Source organism: Anopheles ziemanni (genome assembly GCF_943734765.1).
Source record: "Anopheles ziemanni chromosome X unlocalized genomic scaffold, idAnoZiCoDA_A2_x.2 X_unloc_13, whole genome shotgun sequence".
Lineage (NCBI taxonomy): Eukaryota > Metazoa > Arthropoda > Insecta > Diptera > Culicidae > Anopheles > Anopheles ziemanni.
The window spans coordinates 255,001-277,500 of NW_026689741.1; positions in this window are offsets into that span (position 1 = coordinate 255,001).

Consider the following 22,500-nt stretch of genomic DNA (forward strand, 5'->3'; position numbering starts at 1 on the left):
GTCAACGGTTGAGGTGGTAATGGCGGATCGGTGCTGTAGGGTGCCGGCCTGTTGGCTGCCTTGGCCGGGTTGGTTGGTTAACACTTGATTGAGCTTGCACCCGAGGGTAATGGCACTTGAAGGTGGGTACCGGCCAACTGACCTGGTGTGTTGGTTGGTTGGTGAACACTTGGCGGTACTTGCACTTGGCTGTGCTTGGACTTGAAGGTGGGATCTGGCTGGCCTAGGCCATTGGTGGTTGGTTGGTTGGTTAGTCCTTAGCTGGGCTGGCTGGCTGGCTGGCCATCGGTGGTGTGGTGTGGTGTGGTGTGTGGAGTCGAGCATCGCGCGCCGTTGCCATCTTCGGAGTGTTGTGGGTACGCAAGTGCTTGCAGTGCAAAGAGGTTGGTGATGGAGTGACATTGCCTTCACCATGGAGTTGCGGGTACTTAGGTACTTGCAAGGAGATGGTGGTATGGTGGTGTTGCGTGTGTGGTGTTTGATTAGAAAGATATAATTTCTAAGTCCGGATTAGTGCTGTCAGTGGGGCCCCCGCTAACAGGTCCTGCACGGCCACCGTGGGGCTTGACTTGGCGCTATTCCGGACTTGGGGCGATCACGATGTCCCCGTGCGGGACTTAGAAGATGGAAGAACACAAGTACCCTTATCCCATGACTTGTGAGCGATTGGCATACGTTACTACATGAAGAGAAAAATTGGCTAAGTCCCGGATCCATATTATATGAAGAGAAAAATCGGCTAAGTCCCGGATCCATATTATATTAAGAGAAAAATCGGCTAAGTCCAGGATCCATATATAATAACCTTATAATCGGCTAAGTCCAGGATCCATATTATATGAAGAGAAAAATCGGCTAAGTCCAGGATCCATATTATATGAAGAGAAAAATCGGCTAAGTCCCGGATCCATATTATATGAAGAGAAAAATCGGCTAAGTCCAGGATCCATATATAATAACCTAATAATCGGCTAAGTCCAGGATCCATATATAATAACCTAATAACAGGCTAAGTCCAGGATCCATATTATATGAAGAGAAAAATCGGCTAAGTCCGAGATTGGGTCTGTCAGACATACACTTTCAAGATACCACACAAGCAAGCAAGATGGCCTAGTGATGGAACCATATAATATGAAGAGAAAAATCGGCTAAGTCCGAGATTGGGTCTGTCGGAAATACACTATCAAGTTACCCCACAAGCAAGCAAGATGGCCTAATGATGGATCCATATGATATGAAGAGAAAAATCGGCTAAGTCCAGGATCCATATAATATGAAGAGAAAAATCGGCTAAGTCCCAGATTGGGTCTGTCAGAAATACACTTCCAAGTTACCACACAAGCAAGCAAGGTGGCCTAGTGATGGATCCATATGATATGAAGAGAAAAATCGGCTAAGTCCAGGATCCATATAATATGAAGAGAAAAATCGGCTAAGTCCCAGATTGGGTCTGTCAGAAATACACTTCCAAGTTACCACACAAGCAAGCAAGATGGCCTAGTGATGGATCCATATGATATGAAGAGAAAAATCGGCTAAGTCCCAGATTGGGTCTGTCAGAAATACACTTCCAAGTTACCACACAAGCAAGCAAGATGGCCTAGTGATGGATCCATATGATATGAAGAGAAAAATCGGCTAAGTCCCAGATTGGGTCTGTCAGACATACACTATCAAGTTACCACACAAGCAAGCAAGATGGCCTAGTGATGGATCCATATGATATGAAGAGAAAAATCGGCTAAGTCCCAGATTGGGTCTGTCAGAAATACACTTCCAAGTTACCACATGAGCAAGCAAGATGGCCTAGTGATGGATCCATATAATATGCAGAGAAAAATCGGCTAAGTCCCAGATTGGGTCTGTCAGAAATACACTTCCAAGTTACCACATGAGCAAGCAAGATGGCCTAGTGATGGATCCATATAATATGCAGAGAAAAATCGGCTAAGTCCCAGATTGGGTCTGTCAGAAATACACTTCCAAGTTACCACATGAGCAAGCAAGTTACCACATGAAGAGAAAGCCGGCAAAGTCTGGGAATGTTACCACATGAACTGGAAAATGGGCAAAAACCTACCTTCACAGGGAACGTGAATAAGTAAGGCTGTAGACATCGGATCGACAAGCCAAAGACTGATATGGAAAGGAAATGAGTAGTACTAGCTTTCCTGAGAGTTGCAGAGCTTAGACTGCATATGAACGAAAGTTATTAAGCGTCAAAGTCAGAGAAGTTACCCAAAGGAACACAAGTTCCAACTTAGAGCATGTATACCGCCTAGACGGTAAGAGGTACGGCCAGGCTGAGGAATAAGGAAATGTTGGCCAACATGTTCCCTAACTATCCCCCGAAGACCGCAAAGCAATCCAACATCAACCAAGAAAGTTATAGCCCGATCAAGGAAACACCTACTTTGCACCGATATTGCACCAAATACATGTACCAAGCACCTTCGGTTGCATACCTGCAGGGGTTTACCATAGTAGGCCATGGAAGACCGATATACCGAACATAATCACTTTCTATCTCCTCGGGTGTTTGAGATAGCGCTTTGCGGTACAAGAACGAAAGTTAGACTTTATCTTGGTGCATCTTTTTGCCCAAGATCACAAGACCCTATCTACCAAGGCAAGAAAGTTGTGTGGGGACAAAATGTCCAAAAGTGCCCAAAGTGGCACACTTGAACCATATATTCGAGAAAAACACAAGTGTGGGCCCGAGCTAGCAAGTTGAAATGTTCTGACCGTCAGTAGCCCTAGTTGAGGTGCACTTATCATTATATGAGGCCAACGTGCCAGCTAGTCTCTAAAGGGGCGATATGGGTGTTCCAAGGTTTGTACCCAATTGAGGAAAAAACAGGGTAAGGTACGGTGTACCGCGAATAACTCGGGCTATAGATGTCCGATCGATGAGTTTGGCATATGTATGGAAAGGTCTCGACGAGACCTAACTACCCTGAAAGCATGAAGGCAAAGACTTGAATGACCGGGAAGTTATTAAGTGCACAAGTGGTAAAGTTGCACCAAAGTCCATGTTACCCGAAGTGGTACATGAACACCCAATATTCGACCAAAACACAAGTTTAGAGACGAGCTAGCGAGCTACATTGTTCAGACCGTCAGTAGCCCGCATCAAGACACGCATTTCATTATATTGAGCCTAGCCGCTAGCTCGACTCGAAGTCGGTCATATGGTTGGTTGATGGTTTGGACCGACCACGTGGTGTACCAAGGTGATGTACCTTTCATGAATTAAAACTCTGGCTGTATGGCACTGAGCGACAAGCTAAGGTGTGATTTGGAATAGTCTTGAGTGGGACTATTTAGGAAAAATGCGAACAAAAAATCACAAAGTCCTTGGGCGAAGCTATTAGCGAAACATAGAGCAAATTGGTACCAAAAACTATGGAAATGGGACTTGAGTCAAAAATAACCGCAAGTTGGAGAAGAGATAGCAAGCTTGCGTAGAACAATTATATTTGGTGCATGGTATCACCAACAAAAAAGTATATGGGGCCAAGGTGCTGGCTGGCCTCCAAAGTGGAGATATGGGCGATCCAAAGTTTGTACCCAAGTACGAACAAGTATGGAAAAAACAGGGTAAGGTACCAAGTACCATTAATAACTTCGGCTGTAGATGGCCGAGCGAGGCAAACGGCTCACCGTTGGAAAGGTCTTGGGGAGACCTATCTACCCTGAAAGTTTCATGAGGCTGAGTTGAAAGACCACGGAGATATTAGGTGATGATGGTCCAATTCGGGGACCAAGTCGCAGGAAATGGCGCTTGACCAAAATCACCCTTGGAAGGTGAATACCGGCTTACCGGTAAGAGATAGCGACTTGGCGTAGAATATTCATAAGTTGGGCGTGTAGAGACGCAACTTTTATTATATGGGGCCAACCCGGTCAGGGTGCTCCAAGTCGGTCGTTTGGTTGGTTTATGGTTTGGGCCGACCACGTGGTGTGCCAAGTTGAGGTACCTTTCATGAATTATAACTTGGTCAGTTTGCCACCGAGCGACAAGCTGCGGTGTGTTTTGGAATGGTCTTGAGTGGGACTATCAAGGAAAAATACCAATCGAAAATCAGCTTGTCCATGGCCGAAGCTATTAGTGAAACATATAGCAAAATGGGTCCAAAAACGAATGAAATGGGAATTGGACCAAGAATAACGGCAAGTTGGAGAAGAGATAGCAAGTTGGCGTAGAACAATTATATTTGGTGCATGGCATGACCAACAAAAAAGTATATGGGGCCAAGGTGCTAGCTGGCCTCCAAAGTGGAGATATGGGCGATCCAAAGTTTGTACCCAAGTACGAACAAGTATGGAAAAAACAGGGTAAGGTACCAAGTACCATTAATAACTTCGGCTGTAGATGGCCGAGCGAGGCAAACGGCTCACCGTTGGAAAGGTCTTGGGGAGACCTATCTACCCTGAAAGTTTTATGAGGCTGAGTTGAAAGACCACGGAGATATTAGGTGATGATGGTCCAATTCGGGGACCAAGTCGCAGGAAATGGCACTTGACCAAAATCACCCTTGGAAGGTGAATACCGGCTTACCGGTAAGAGATAGCGACTTGGCGTAGAATATTCATAAGTTGGGCGTGTAGAGACGCAACTTTCATTATATGGGGGCAACCCGGTCAGGGTGCTCCAAGTCGGTCGTTTGGTCGGTATATTGTTTTTGCCGACCACATGGTGTACCAAGTTGAGGTATCTTTCATGAATTATAACTCGGTCAGTTTGCCACCGAGCGACAAGTTGCGGTGTGTTTTGGAATGGTCTTGAGTGGGACTATCAAGCAAAAATACAAACAGAATATCAGCTTGTCCATGGCCGAAGCTATTAGTGAAACATATAGCAAAATGGGTCCGAAAACGAATGAAATGGGACTTGGACCAAGAATAACGGCAAGTTAGAGAAGAGATAACAAGTTGGCGTAGAACAATTATATTTGGTGCATGGCATGACCAACAAAAAAGTATATGGGGCCAAGGTGCTAGCTGGCCTCCAAAGTGGAGATATGGGCGATCCAAAGTTTGTACCCAAGTACGAACAAGTATGGAAAAAACAGGGTAAGGTACCAAGTACCATTAATAACTTCGGCTGTAGATGGCCGAGCGAGGCAAACGGCTCACCGTTGGAAAGGTCTTGGGAAGACCTATCTACCCTGAAAGTTTTATGAGGCTGAGTTGAAAGACCACGGAGATATTAGGTGATGATGGTCCAATTCGGGGACCAAGTCGCAGGAAATGGCGCTTGACCAAAATCACCCTTGGAAGGTGAATACCGGCTTACCGGTAAGAGATAGCGACTTGGCGTAGAATATTCATAAGTTGGGCGTGTAGAGACGCAACTTTCATTATATGGGGGCAACCCGGTCAGGGTGCTCCAAGTCGGTCGTTTGGTCGGTATATGGTTTGGGCCGACCACATGGTGTACCAAGTTGAGGTATCTTTCATGAATTATAACTCGGTCAGTTTGCCACCGAGCGACAAGTTGCGGTGTGTTTTGGAATGGTCTTGAGTGGGACTATCAAGCAAAAATACAAACAGAATATCAGCTTGTCCATGGCCGAAGCTATTAGTGAAACATATAGCAAAATGGGTCCGAAAACGAATGAAATGGGACTTGGACCAAGAATAACGGCAAGTTAGAGAAGAGATAGCAAGTTGGCGTAGAACAATTATATTTAGTGCATGGTATGACCAAGAAAAAAGTGTATGGGGCAAAGGTGCTGGCTGGCCTCCAAAGTGGAGATATGGGCGATACAAAGTTTGTACCCAAGTATGGCAAAAACTGGTAGAGGTACCTTTCATGAATTACTGCTCAGGCTGTATGGCACTTAGCGGGACGCTTGGCTCTGGTATGGAATAGTCTTGAGTGGGACTATCAAGGAAAAATACGAACAAAAAATCACCATGTCCACGGACGAAGGTATTAGCGAAACTTAGAGCGAAATTGCGACCAAGTCGCTGGAAATGGCCCTTGGACCAAGTATACCGTCAAGGCGGTACGAGATAGCGAGTTGACGTGGAATATTTATAAGTTTGCCTCCACGAGACGAAAGTTTAGTTATATGGGGCCAACCCGCTCAGGGTTGTCCAAGTCGGTCATATGGCTGATCGAAATTTTCGACCAAGTACTGAGAAAACAGGGTAAGGTACCGTGTACCTCGAATAACTTTGGCTGTAGATGTCCGAGCGAGGCAAACGGCATAGCGTTGGAAAGGTCTTGAGGTGTTCTAGGCACCCTGAAAGTTTGAAAAGGCTATCTGGAAAACTCGTGGAGATATTAGAGAAACATTGGGCCCAAAAGATACCAAGTCGCAGGAAATGGGCCCTCCAAGAACACCCTAAAATCCCAATTACGGCTAAGTTGCAGGCCAGCTAGCGAAGTGAAATGTTCTAGGCATAACTAGAACACGTTAATGCGCAACTTTTTGAATCAGAACTTTTTTCGATATCTGGCCCCCAAAGGGGGGATATGGGCGATCAAAGGATTTTTCCAAGTTTCGGTTTTTTTTACGGTATCGCTCATAGCTCCGGCTGTATGCAAGCAAATGACAATCTAAGACATGATTTGGAAAGGTATTGAGCAGTACTAACTTACGTTAGAACACAGCGAAGCGCTATCGGTTCATGGCAAGGCCGATATAAGCAGTCAAAGATGAAAAATGTTGACAAAATGAACAAAAATTACCTTGGTACGCGAATAGCGGCCAGGGATGAAGAGGTACGAAGGTGGTGTAGAAGAATTATAATTAGGGCTTGGTACGCTCTAAAAGTTTGCCGAAGACCGCAAAGCGCTCAGACCCATAGAAAGTGGCCATTTGGGCCGAACAGTGCGTGCAAAGAGGTGAAAATGCAAAAATTGCACTTTGGGGGGCGATTTGCGGGGGGAAGGAGGGGTCGGAGGGCAAAATGTCCCTTGACCAAAAAGTCTTATCTCGTCGAGATCTACAACATTGCCGAAGACCGCAAAGCGCTAGCTCGCAATCGAAAAATCGAGAATTTGAAAATTTTCTAAGTCTTGGGCTCCCTAAGGAAAAGTTTCAAAAATCACGTTTGTCCCCAATTTTGAAGGGGAAGGAGTCGGTTCCGGGGCATGGTGTCTTCGGCAAAAAGTCTTATCTTTTTGCGTACTTTCGACTAGTTCAATAAAAATTTTTGACCCAAAATTTGTTCGGCGGACCCCTAGGTCGAAAAACCCGAAAAAAGTCGAAAAAAGTCGAAAATGTCGAAAAATGAGAAAACCTCATATTCGGACTCTACACGAGCCCCAGATATTGAAAAGTGAAATCCGCGGTCGATTTGGAACAAAAAATTGACCTAGGCAAAGTTGTATGGAGGTAGGGACCCCTGAGAAAAAAGTTTGGTCCCGAGGCTCCTTGGACCACCAAGTCCCTAGGTCGGACCAAAATCGGAAAAAATCCGACCAAAGTCGAAAGTGTCGAAAATTTTAAAAAACCCCTTTTGGGGCCCTATGGCCTCCCTAGATAATGAAAAGTGAGGTCCGCGGCCGATCCGGAAGAAAAACTTGACCTAGGCAAACTTGTATGACGGTGGGGACCCAAAAAAATTTCGATGAGTGTAGTTTAGACAGGCCGGAAAATGTATCGGTGGTCCGTATCAAGGGACGTCTTTTAGTTCCATGGGGTGGTGGTCGTCGAACAAAGTCGCCTAGGTCGACCACCAGAAAGACCAGTCGTGTTGTAATGGATGTTTTGACCACTTTACTAGGGAAACCTAGTAGGTCGAAGCAAATTTGGGGTTCGAGATGAGTTGGTGAAAGTTGGTCCAACCTAGGTGTGCTTGGTGGAGGTTGACCATGAAAGTAGAGCATGATGGGACTGACCATAACTTTGGTTCTAGATGTCGGATCGGTACACTTTCGGCAGTTTTGGAAAGGTGAAGGCCTGCTCTAGCTATGTTTCCTACCAAGCTAAGCGCCTACTAGTGACCCGGAGGAGGTATTAAGGGTCAAAGGCAAAAAGGGGTACCCTAAAGTGCATGTGACCAAGAAAATGGGAAAAACGGTATCGCCTATAGCTCAGGCTGTATGGCTCGGATCGGAAAGCTTGGATATGCGTTGGAAAGGTCTTGACGAGCGCTAGCTATGTGTCCTACCAAGCGAAGCGCTAGGTGTTGAGCAAGTCGGTCATATTAGAGGGCAAAGGTGAAAAATGGTGGTTTAGAGGCGAAAATTCACCTTATGATCGAAAATAGCGGGCGAACGATAAGAGCTACGAACACGGCGTAGAACAATCATAAGTACGTTACCACAAGACCTAACTTTGGCCAATATAGAGCGAGAAGATCGGAGGTACCCATCAGGGTGATATGGCTGGTTCAAAGTTGGACCAAAACGAGACTTGAGAAATGGGTTGAAACACGGTATCGCGAATAACTCAGGCTGTATGGAACGGATCGACATGCTAAGATCAGTGTTGGAAAGGTCGAACCGAGCGCTAACTATAATCCCAAACAACCGAAGCGCTAAGTGTTGAGCAAAACTGAGTTATTAAGCGACAAAGTGGAAAAATAATACCAAAATTTCCAAAAATCACACAAGACCAAGAATACCGAGCAGGCGGTAAGAGATAGCGGGTTGACGTAGAATACTTATAAGTTTGCCTCTACGAGACCTAAAAGTCGTCCATAGACAGCGAGAAGATCGGACCACTCTGGAAGGGTGATACGAGTGGTCAAAAATTGGCAAAAATGAAACATGGCTAAAATGGATTTGACTTGTGCACCATGTAGCTCCGGCTGTATGGCATGGATTGTAAAGCTAGGATGTGTTTTGGAAAGGTAACACCCAGCGCTAGATACGACTAGAAGAAAGCAAAGCGCTAACTAGCATGATTTGGAAGTTATTAAGCGTCAAAGTCGAAAAATGTTACCAAAATTGAAACTCGAGTACATTGGGCCAAAAAGTACAAGTTGTGAAATTTGGACTTACGAGTAAAATACCGAGCAGGCGGTAAGAGATAGAGACTTGGTGTAGAACAATTATAAGTTGGGCATGTTATAACCTATATTTGGCCCGAACATAGTCTCGAGATCGGTGGTACCTAAAAGGGTGGTACAGGTGTTAGATGGTTTTCCCAGAGCATAAGCTCCACATGATATGGAAAACGGGAAACATCATAACTTCGGCTGTATGGCATGGAATGGAACGAACAAGGTATCGATGGAAAGAGAAAAGGTAGCGCTAACTATAATTCCTTCCAAGCAAAGCGCTAGCATGTGACCGTTTGGGTGTTATTGTGAGTCAAAGTCTGAAATTGTTACCACGAGAGGCGAAAATCCAACTAAGTCCATGAATACCGGGCTGGCGGTAAGAGATACGGCTTGGCCGTAGAACATTTATAAGTTGGCCAAGACAAGGCCTAAGTTTCGTCCATAGACGACAAGAAGATCGAAGATACCTGAAGGTGAGATATGGGCGTCCCAATGTGGGCCTTTGAAAAAGTGACAAACTTCCCTTATAACAGCATACACCAAATATCTCTGGCTCTATGGCACCGAATAAGAAGTTGAGCTCAGCGACAGAAAGGTGATAGTCAGCGCTAAATATCATACGAACAGAGTGAAGCGCTAAAGGGAAAGGATCTTGGTGATATAAGGTGACAAAGTCGAGAAAAGTTGCCTCAAAATCATGAAAAATGTGAAAAAATGGCTAAGTCCCGGGTGCCTTAAGGGCAGGTTAATCGAATGTACCGAGCTGGCGGTACGAGATAGAGACTTGGTGTAGAACAATTATATGTTTGGCATGGCAAGACCTACATTCGGCCAATACAAAGTGAGAAGATCAAAGATACCCGCAAGGGTGATATTGGTGTCCAAAGGAAAAAAGCACTAAGTCTTGGGAAACTTATATGAAGAAAAAGGACCCTGATGGGTCATATGGGATGGATCGAAAAATCGGCTAAGTCCCAAAATGGGGATGTCAGAACTACACTCATGTGTTACCACATCAAGCAAGGCAAACTTATATGAAGGAAAGGACCCTGATGGGTCATATGGTATTGATCGAAAAATCGGCTAAGTCCCAAAATGGGGATGTCAGAACTACACTCAAATGTTACCACACCAAGCAAGGCAAACTTATATGAAGCAAAGGACCCTGATGGGTCATATGGTATTGATCGAAAAATCGGCTAAGTCCCAAAATGGGGATGTCAGAACTACACTCAAATGTTACCACACCAAGCAAGGCAAACTTATATGAAGCAAAGGACCCTGATGGGTCATATGGTATTTTACGAAAAATCGGCTAAGTCCCAAAATGGGGATGTCAGAACTACACTCATGTGTTACCACACCAAGCAAGGCAAACTTATATGAAGCAAAGGACCCTGATGGGTCATATGGTATTTTACGAAAAATCGGCTAAGTCCCAAAATGGTGATGTCAGAACTACACTAAAATGTTACCACACCAAGCAAGGCAAACTTATATGAAGGCAAGGACCCTGATGGGTCATATGGTATTTTACGAAAAATCGGCTAAGTCCCAAAATGGGGATGTCAGAACTACACTCAAATGTTACCACACCAAGCAAGGCAAACTTATATGAAGCAAAGGACCCTGATGGGTCATATGGTATTGATCGAAAAATCGGCTAAGTCCCAAAATGGGGATGTCAGAACTACACTCAAATGTTACCACACCAAGCAAGGCAAACTTATATGAAGCAAAGGACCCTGATGGGTCATATGGTATTTTACGAAAAATCGGCTAAGTCCCAAAATGGGGATGTCAGAACTACACTCATGTGTTACCACACCAAGCAAGGCAAACTTATATGAAGCAAAGGACCCATATGGGTCATATGGTATTTTACGAAAAATCGGCTAAGTCCCAAAATGATGATGTCAGAACTACACTCAAATGTTACCATACCAAGCAAGGCAAACTTATATGAAGGCAAGGACCCTGATGGGTCATATGGTATTTTACGAAAAATCGGCTAAGTCCCAAAATGATGATGTCAGAACTACACTCAAATGTTACCACACCAAGCAAGGCAAACTTATATGAAGCAAAGGACCCTGATGGGTCATATGGTATTGATCGAAAAATCGGCTAAGTCCCAAAATGGGGATGTCAGAACTACACTCAAATGTTACCACACCAAGCAAGGCAAACTTATATGAAGGCAAGGACCCTGATGGGTCATATGGTATTTTACGAAAAATCGGCTAAGTCCCAAAATGGGGATGTCAGAACTACACTAAAAAGTTACCACACCAAGCAAGGCAAACTTATATGAAGCAAAGGACCCATATGGGTCATATGGTATTTTACGAAAAATCGGCTAAGTCCCAAAATGATGATGTCAGAACTACACTCAAATGTTACCATACCAAGCAAGGCAAACTTATATGAAGCAAAGGACCCTGATGGGTCATATGGTATTTTACGAAAAATCGGCTAAGTCCCAAAATGGGGATGTCAGAACTACACTCAAATGTTACCACACCAAGCAAGGCAAACTTATATGAAGGAAAGGACCCTGATGGGTCATATGGTATGGATCGAAAAATCGGCTAAGTCCCAAAATGGTGATGTCAGAACTACACTCAAATGTTACCACACCAAGCAAGGCAAACTTATATGAAGCAAAGGACCCTGATGGGTCATATGGTATTGATTGAAAAATCGGCTAAGTCCCAAAATGGGGATGTCAGAACTACACTCAAATGTTACCACACCAAGCAAGGCAAACTTATATGAAGCAAAGGACCCATATGGGTCATATGGTATTTTACGAAAAATCGGCTAAGTCCCAAAATGATGATGTCAGAACTACACTCAAATGTTACCACACCAAGCAAGGCAAACTTATATGAAGCAAAGGACCCTGATGGGTCATATGGTATGGATCGAAAAATCGGCTAAGTCCCAAAATGGGGATGTCAGAACTACACTCAAATGTTACCACACCAAGCAAGGCAAACTTATATGAAGCAAAGGACCCATATGGGTCATATGGTATTTTACGAAAAATCGGCTAAGTCCCAAAATGGGGATGTCAGAACTACACTCAAATGTTACCACACCAAGCAAGGCAAACTTATATGAAGGCAAGGACCCTGATGGGTCATATGGTATTTTACGAAAAATCGGCTAAGTCCCAAAATGGGGATGTCAGAACTACACTCAAATGTTACCACACCAAGCAAGGCAAACTTATATGAAGCAAAGGACCCTGATGGGTCATATGGTATTGATTGAAAAATCGGCTAAGTCCCAAAATGGGGATGTCAGAACTACACTCAAATGTTACCACACCAAGCAAGGCAAACTTATATGAAGCAAAGGACCCTGATGGGTCATATGGTATTGATTGAAAAATCGGCTAAGTCCCAAAATGGGGATGTCAGAACTACACTCAAATGTTACCACACCAAGCAAGGCAAACTTATATGAAGCAAAGGACCCATATGGGTCATATGGTATTTTACGAAAAATCGGCTAAGTCCCAAAATGATGATGTCAGAACTACACTCAAATGTTACCATACCAAGCAAGGCAAACTTATATGAAGGAAAGGACCCATATGGGTCATATGGTATTTTACGAAAAATCGGCTAAGTCCCAAAATGAGGATGTCAGAACTACACTAAAAAGTTACCACACCAAGCAAGGCAAAGTACCTAGGTGAACCCTAGGAAGAAACACGGACCAAGTCAGATGGCCTAAGTCAAGAGAACAAGTGACCTAGGCAAAGTTGTATGACGGTGAGGACCCTGAAAAATCTGGTTAGTGTAGTTTAGACAGGGGAGGTTTTTGGGTCGGCTGAACCTCCTTATTTTGGGTTTTGACCTCCTCAAGAAGCTACACCTAGGCAAACTGCCTAGGGTGAAAGTGCGAAGACCAATCGAATAGTAAGACAAGTTTTGACCGATCGCCCTAGGCAAGCTTGTATGAAGAAAGGGACCCTATGGGTCATATGGAAATACATGAAAAATCGGCTAAGTCCCAAAATTGGGATGTCTGAACTACACTAAAAAGTTACCACAGCAAGCAAGGCAAAGTACCTAGGTGAACCCTAGGAAGAAACACGGACCAAGTCAGATGGCCTAAGTCAAGAGTACAAGTGACCTAGGCAAAGTTGTATGGCGCTGAGGACCCTGAAAAATCGGGTTAGTGTAGTTCAGACAGGGGAGGTTTCTGGGTCGGCTGAACCTCCTTATTTCGGGTTTTGGCCTCCTCAAGAAGACAGACCTAGGCAAACTGCCTAGGGTGAAAGTGCGAAGACCAATCGAATAGTAAGACAAGTTTTGACCGATCGCCCTAGGCAAGCTTGTATGAAGAAAGGGACCCTATGGGTCATATGGAAATACATGAAAAATCGGCTAAGTCCCAAAATTGGGATGTCTGAACTACACTAAAAAGTTACCACATCAAGCAAGGCAAAGTACCTAGGTGAACCCTAGCAAGAAACACGGACCAAGTCAGATGGCCTAAGTCAAGAGAACAAGTGACCTAGGCAAAGTTGTATGACGGTGAGGACCCTGAAAAATCTGGTTAGTGTAGTTTAGACAGGGGAGGTTTTTGGGTCGGCTGAACCTCCTTATTTTGGGTTTTGACCTCCTCAAGAAGCTACACCTAGGCAAACTGCCTAGGGTGAAAGTGCGAAGACCAATCGAATAGTAAGACAAGTTTTGACCGATCGCCCTAGGCAAGCTTGTATGAAGAAAGGGACCCTATGGGTCATATGGAAATACATGAAAAATCGGCTAAGTCCCAAAATTGGGATGTCTGAACTACACTAAAAAGTTACCACATCAAGCAAGGCAAAGTACCTAGGTGAACCCTAGCAAGAAACACGGACCAAGTCAGATGGCCTAAGTCAAGAGAACAAGTGACCTAGGCAAAGTTGTATGACGGTGAGGACCCTGAAAAATCTGGTTAGTGTAGTTTAGACAGGGGAGGTTTTTGGGTCGGCTGAACCTCCTTATTTTGGGTTTTGACCTCCTCAAGAAGCTACACCTAGGCAAACTGCCTAGGGTGAAAGTGCGAAGACCAATCGAATAGTAAGACAAGTTTTGACCGATCGCCCTAGGCAAGCTTGTATGAAGAAAGGGACCCTATGGGTCATATGGAAATACATGAAAAATCGGCTAAGTCCCAAAATTGGGATGTCTGAACTACACTAAAAAGTTACCACATCAAGCAAGGCAAAGTACCTAGGTGAACCCTAGCAAGAAACACGGACCAAGTCAGATGGCCTAAGTCAAGAGAACAAGTGACCTAGGCAAAGTTGTATGACGGTGAGGACCCTGAAAAATCTGGTTAGTGTAGTTTAGACAGGGGAGGTTTTTGGGTCGGCTGAACCTCCTTATTTTGGGTTTTGACCTCCTCAAGAAGCTACACCTAGGCAAACTGCCTAGGGTGAAAGTGCGAAGACCAATCGAATAGTAAGACAAGTTTTGACCGATCGCCCTAGGCAAGCTTGTATGAAGAAAGGGACCCTATGGGTCATATGGAAATATACGAAAAATCGGCTAAGTCCCAAAATTGGGATGTCAGAACTACACTATAAAGTTACCACATTAGCAAGGCAGACTTGTATGAAGAACGGGACCCTGGTGAAAGTAGCAAATATCCCAAACCGAACATGAATATTATACACACAAGAGTACGAACATAAAGGAACACGGACCAAGCGTACCGAGAGAATCGGTACTATAGAACCCTCGTGGTTCTACACAAAGACTTTATGTTAGGGGTTCAAGCCCCATAGTACTCAAACGGTGACAGTAGCAAATATCCCAAAACGAACGTGAATCTTATTCACAAGAGTACGAACATAAAGGAACACGGACCAAGCGTACCGAGAGAATCGGTACTATAGAGCCCTCGTGGTTCTACACAAAGACTTTATGTTCGGGGTTCACACCCCAAATCGAACGTGGAATTTACTTTCTGATGGTCATGCGGTCGTCCAAAGGGGTCTAGTATCCTGGGATGACAAGCATCACGGGCACAGCTCGTATCAAAACAGTCGAAGAGGCCCGCGAAAGCTTGCTTTCCATGGCTATGCGATGCACAAATTGAGTTTACTCACCGTAGTATAAAACGAACGAACCGAACCTATCCGAGTAGGGATAATGGGCGCAGTAACATACTTCTGTGACCCAGCGAGAGTTGAACGAGGTGACATGAACTGTCAGTGGCTTATATCAGATGGGATACATACATGAGATTGCTTTCAAATCTACACTCGAAAACCTAACCAAGTAAAAGCGAACGTGGGGAGGATTCGAAACCGGTAACGAAATCTTAAGCTGGAAAGAGTCATCACTATGGATACATATTATGCGAAACCAATCAAGTGCTCAGTACTGATCCAAAACCTAAGAGCACTAGTGAACACCTTATTCTCACCCTAGTTCACATCCAAGTGATATCGACCACGTGTGTGAAGCAAAGACCAATCGAATTCCTCAATGGACTGAACACTATGAACAAATGGCCAAAAACGTTATAACTATCCAAACATCCTACTATCTAGCGAAAGTCATCACGATGGAACCATACAATGATCTTAACCTATAGCGCTCACCTATTCCTACCCAGAGTGCAAGTGAACAGATTGCTCACCCTTACCAGTTCACAACCACGTGATCGACTAACATACCGAGGTTACCACAAGTCAAAGTTATACGTTTACAAGCGCAAGACCAATCGAAAACCCCGAAAGCAATCTCGACCCAAAATGTATTATCCGTGAGTGTAGTCGAGTCTCGTACTCGTCATCTGTAATCGTCGGATAGAATATCCAGTACACGGTTGTCTTTCCAAATGAAATCTACATACAGAACTCGCTCTTGGCAAATGGGTGGCAATGGCGCAATCAGGAGCGAGTTCCCGTCCGGGTGCCAAGTGATTGGCAAATGTCTGGGGGAAAGCAACCATATATTGATTTGTCTGTTAGTGTACTGGGTGTTTGAGGTATGTAGTATCCACGCTTGGTTGGGTGTGTCAGAGGACCGTGAATGCGTTCGCAACCCCAATTGGGGTACATCGGGAATGATTTTGTGGAACCGATGTGCCCGGCACACACTAAGTTTTGTTGCAAGTTAATAGTGTGCCATGTCCGGGGGGGTTGTGATTAAACTCTGGTGAATTGCGTACTGTGGTGATTGGGGTATGAAAGCCCCGCAGTTGCAATGATCGGACGCGCCTAGCGTGTCCTTTAGTTGATGGTAGGGAAATGAAGGCCCTTGTCAGCTCACCTAAGTATTCATGGAAGTTTGGCATAAGGTCGCTGTGGTAGGGGTATGAAGGCCCCGTCAGCGCATGCACAATCGGGCGCACGTGTGCTTAGCGGAGTCGAATGCCGCTCAAGTGCCTGTCCGGTGCATCGGGTGTGTGTGATACGAGGGCAATGAGGTTCGCACGGGGGCTCGCCTCCCGTGTGCTACCGGACTTGACAACATATAGAACGTGGTGTTTGCTCCTCCGGGTGCAATGGGACAATGAACATTCGAACGCAAAGTCGGAATTCTGGTTGATCCTACCAGTAATATACGCTCGTCTCAAAGGTTAAGCCATGCATGTCTAAGTACAAACAGATTTAATGTGAAACCGCATAAGGCTCAGTATAACAGCTATAATTTACGAGATCATCAACCTAGTTACTTGGATAACTGTGGAAAATCTAGAGCTAATACATGCAACATGCCAGGACCCTCGCGGGAACTGGTGCACTTATTAGTCAAACCAATCGCGGGTTCTCCGTGTCATTGAGTTGAAGTCTGGATAATGATGCTGATCGTATGGTCTCGCACCGACGACAGATCTCGCAAATATCTGCCCTATCAACTATGGATGGTAGTATAGAGGACTACCATGGTTGCAACGGGTAACGGGGAATCAGGGTTCGATTCCGGAGAGGGAGCCTGAGAAATGGCTACCACATCCAAGGAAGGCAGCAGGCGCGTAAATTACCCAATCCCGGGACGGGGAGGTAGTGACGAGAAATAACAATATGAAACTCTTTAATGATGTTTCATAATTGGAATGAGTAGAGCATAAATCCTTCTACGAGGATCAAGTGGAGGGCAAGTCTGGTGCCAGCAGCCGCGGTAATTCCAGCTCCACTAGCGTATATTAAAATTGTTGCGGTTAAAACGTTCGAAGTTGATACTTGTCCAACACAGTCCGGCTCCGCCGACCCGGTCAACCCGTGGTCGGTGGGCCAAGTCGGAATCTGGTTGCGACTCAATGGTGTGGTAGGGCACCAAGTCTGTGTCATGGTGTGCCCTTCAACGGGTGCAAGTGTAACATAGAGCTCGACCGCTCACGTTTACCTTGAACAAATTAGAGTGCTTAAAGCAGGGTGCCCAAACGCCCTAGAATAATCTTGCATGGAATAATGGAATACGACCTTGGTCTAATCTTTCATTGGTTTGTACTCAGACCGGAGGTAATGATTAACAGAAGTAGTTGGGGACACTAGTATTACGGCGCGAGAGGTGAAATTCGTAGACCGTCGTAAGACTAACTAAAGCGAAGGCATTTGTCAAGGATGCTTTCTTTAATCAAGAACGAAAGTTAGAGGATCGAAGGCGATTAGATACCGCCCTAGTTCTAACCGTAAACGATGCCAACTAGCAATTGGGAGACGCTACAACCAGGTGCTCTCAGTAGCTTCCGGGAAACCAAAGTCAGGTTCCGGGGGAAGTATGGTTGCAAAGTTGAAACTTAAAGGAATTGACGGAAGGGCACCACAATGAAATGGAGCTTGCGGTTCAATTTGACTCAACACGGGAAAACTTACCAGGTCCGAACTTATGGAGGTGAGACAGATTAATAGCTCTTTCTCAAATTTAAGGGTAGTGGTGCATGGCCGTTCTTAGTTCGTGGATTGATTTGTCTGGTTAATTCCGATAACGAACGTGACTCACATATGCTAACTAGAACGCAGTCAGCGTTAATGCGTCGATGCCGATTGGAACGGGTTAGGACCTTTCGGTGGAGTATGACCTGACACCTTCGCTGTTCGTGTGCGCAAGTGCACTTACGGTACGCTGCTTAGCAGGACAATTTGTGTTTAGCAAAATGAGATCGAGCGATAACAGGTCCGTGATGCCCTTAGATGTTCTGGGCTACACGCGTGCTACAATGTGGGTAGCAGCGTGTCTCCTATTCCGAGAGGAACGGGAAATCACTCAAATACTCACTTAGTAGGGATTATGGATTGCAATGGTCCATATGAACTCGGAACTTCTAGTAAGTGCTGGTCATCAGCCAGCGTTGAATACGTCCCTGCCCTTTGTACACACCGCCCGTCGCTACTACCGATGGATTATTTAGTGAGGTCTTTGGAGATGATCGTTCGCTGGATCCTCGTGAACCGCGTCTGCTTTATCGAAGTTGACCGAACTTGATGATTTAGAGGAAGTAAAAGTCGTAACAAGGTTTCCGTAGGTGAACCTGCGGAAGGATCATTAGTGGCCAAGTGATCCTTCCAGAAGTCCGAACCTGCGGGTTGAGACTTCGGCACAAGTTGCCATATGATAATTGACGAAACACTATAGAAGTCCGAACCTGCGGGTTGAGACTTAGGCACAAGTTGCCATATGAAAGTTGACGAAACACTAACAAGTCCGAACCTGCGGGTTGAGACTTAGGCACACGTTGCCTTATACATGACTTCGAACAAATACACAAGTCCGAACCTGCGGGTTGAGACTTAGGCACAAGTTGCCTTATACATGACTTCGAACAAATACACAAGTCCGAACCTGCGGGTTGAGACTTAGGCACAAGTTGCCATATGAAAGTTGACGAAACACTAACAAGTCCGAACCTGCGGGTTGAGACTTAGGCACACGTTGCCTTATACATGACATCGAACAAATACACAAGTCCGAACCTGCGGGTTGAGACTTAGGCACAAGTTGCCTTATACATACATTGGCCAAATAAACAGAAGTCCGAACCTGCGGGTTGAGACTTAGGCACAAGTTGCCATATTATATTCGATCAAACACTAAGTAGTCCGAACCTGCGGGTTGAGACTCAAGACCGTAACAAGATGTCACTATACAAGTCCGAACCTAAGGGTTGAGACTTAATGCGATCTAGATACCAAGTTGACATCCAATACCTGTTGAGCAAAACCAAAGATTCCCTGTTCTCGAATGATTACACTATATAACAGGGAATCTTGAAGAAATCAAGCAAGCGTGAAACAAAGTCATCACTTGGGCATGCTCGATAGCCAACCACATGACCTTAACCTAAGAGAGCATGCAAACCACATGATACCTATAAACGATTAACCCGCCCTAGTTCAATCGTTCACCAAGTGATGACTTCAGTATGGCTAAGAGAAAAACTTTTAAATGGGAAAAACTCTAAGTCCGAACCTCCGGGTTGAGACTTCCGCGTCGGAGGTGGGCGCACCTCCTATCCGAAAGATGATGAATCAGGGGTGTTCGGTCAGCAATGGTCGGATGCCCCGTCGTAGTAAAACTATGACAATCAAAGTCAAGACCTCCGGGTTGAGACTTTCCGCGAGTACAAGCATAAAGGAACACGGACCAAGCCGTACCGAGAGAATCGGTACTAGAGCCCTCGTGGTTCTACATTGAGAGAGCCCTCGTGGTTCTCATTAGGGGCTTTATGCAAGTCGTACTCAATACTGTGGTGTGAAGTATAAAGTATAGTCCTCGCCTGGTCCACGCTGCTTCGGCGGTCCTGGGTAAGATAGTTCATTCTAGCTTGCCCTATAGTGGAATGAGGACACTTAATGCTTCGTCTTTTAGCGGCGGCTAGACTCCTCCTCACGGGGAACGAGTTGACGCACACAGCGGCGGCTTACGCACTATGGCAATCATGGATGCCTGAAGATTCCGTGAAGTTCTCCCCTGGTCCACGCTGCCTCGGCAGTCCTGGGTAAAATGGAATATTTCCAGCTTGCCCTATAGTGGAAGAGGACTATCCAACAATACAAAGTCAAGACCTCCGGGTTGAGACTTTCCGCGTCGGTGGTGTCGCGCACCGCCTATCCGAAAGATGGTGTAACAGGGGTGTTCGATCAGCAATGGTCGGATGCCCCGTCATAGTCCAACTATGACAACCAAAGTCAAGACCTCCGGGTTGAGACTTTCCGCGTCCGGAGGTACGCGTACCGCCTACCCGAAAGATGGTGTGCTTCTGGGGTATTCGATGAGTCGGATACCCCGTCGTAGTCCAACTATGACAATCAAAGTCAAGACCTCCGGGTTGAGACTTCCGCGTCGGAGGTGCGCGCACCGCCTACCCGAAAGATGATGAATCAGGGGTGTTCGATCAGCAATGGTCGGATGCCCCGTCGTAGTCCAACTATGACAATCAAAGTCAAGACCTCCGGGTTGAGACTTCCGCGTCCGGAGGTACGCGTACCGCCTACCCGAAAGATGGTGAATCAGGGGTGTTCGATCAGCAATGGTCGGATGCCCCGTCGTAGTCCAACTATGACAATCAAAGTCAAGACCTCCGGGTTGAGACTTTCTAAGAGTACAAGCATAAAGGAACACGGACCAAGCCGTACCGAGAGAATCGGTACTAGAGCCCTCGTGGTTCTACATTGAGAGAGCCCTCGTGGTTCTCATTAGGGGCTTTATGCAAGTCGTACTCAATACTGTGGTGTGAAGTATAAAGTATAGAGTCCTCCACTGGTCCACGCTGCTCCGGCGGTCCTGGGTAAGATAGTTCATTCTAGCTTGCCCTATGTGGAAGAGGACTCAATACCCTACCTGTTGAGCTTGAAACAAAGTCATCACTTGGGCATGCTCATATTGCCATACAATATTCCATTATCTACTAATGAGCATGCAGCTATATGATTATAACCTGTAAACGATTACCCCGCCGTAGTTCAGCGCTTCAACCAAGTGATGACTTCAGTATGGCTAGTGTGTGAAGTATAAAGTATAGTCCTCCCCTGGTCCACACTGCTTCGGCGGTCCTGGGTAAGATAGTTAGTTCTAGCTTGCCCTATGTGGAAGAGGACACCATACTTAATACTGTGGTGTAATGAACAAAGTATAGTCCTCCACTGGTCCACGCTGCTTTGCAGTCCTGGGTAAGATAGTTAATTCTAGCTTGCCCTATGTGGAAGAGGGCATACAAGACAAAGTATAGTTCTCCCCTGGTCCACGCTGCTCCGGCGGTCCTGGGTAAGATAGTTAATTCTAGCTTGCCCTATGTGGAAGAGGACATAATACTCTACCTGTTGAGCTTTAAACAAAGTCATCACTTGGGCATGCTCTATAGCCAACCACATGACATTAACCTAAGAGAGCATGCAGCGTATTATCCCAATGCAAAGTAAACGATAGACTCGCCCTAGTTCAGTGCTTCAACCAAGTGATGACTTCAATATGGCTAGTGTGTGAAGTATAAAGTATAGTCCTCCCCTGGTCCACACTGCTTCGGCGGTCCTGGGTAAGATAGTTAATTCTAGCTTGCCCTATGTGGAAGAGGGCATACAAGACAAAGTATAGTTCTCCCCTGGTCCACGCTGCTTCGGCGGTCCTGGGTAAGATAGTTAATTCTAGCTTGCCCTATGTGGAAGAGGGCATACAAGACAAAGTATAGTTCTCCCCTGGTCCACGCTGCTCCGGCGGTCCTGGGTAAGATAGTTAATTCTAGCTTGCCCTATGTGGAAGAGGACATAATACTCTACCTGTTGAGCTTTAAACAAAGTCATCACTTGGGCATGCTCTATAGCCAACCACATGACATTAACCTAAGAGAGCATGCAGCGTATTATCCCAATGCAAAGTAAACGATAGACTCGCCCTAGTTCAGTGCTTCAACCAAGTGATGACTTCAATATGGCTAGTGTGTGAAGTATAAAGTATAGTCCTCCCCTGGTCCACACTGCTTCGGCGGTCCTGGGTAAGATAGTTAGTTCTAGCTTGCCCTATGTGGAAGAGGACACCATACTTAATACTGTGGTGTAATGAACAAAGTATAGTCCTCCACTGGTCCACGCTGCTTCGGCGGTCCTGGGTAAGATAGTTAATTCTAGCTTGCCCTATGTGGAAGAGGGCATACAAGACAAAGTATAGTTCTCCCCTGGTCCACGCTGCTTCGGCGGTCCTGGGTAAGATAGTTAATTCTAGCTTGCCCTATGTGGAAGAGAGCATACATGAACCAAGAACGAAGGTTATGATCGAGGAATGATTCGACAACTAACCGATGGTATGAAATGTGAAGAATTCAAGCAAGCACACAATCAAGTCATCACTTGGGCATGCTCGATAGCCAACCTCATGACATTAACCTAGTAGAGCATGCGAAAACCAATATATATGTAAACGATGCCTCCCTAGTTCAGCGCTTCAACCAAGTGATGACTTCAGAATGGCTAAATCAAATCGGTTCAAACCATACCATCGGTATCCTATTGAAACACACAAGTCGATATCAAACCTCATGATTGTGTAGTCCTCCACTGGTCCACGCCGCTTCGGCCGT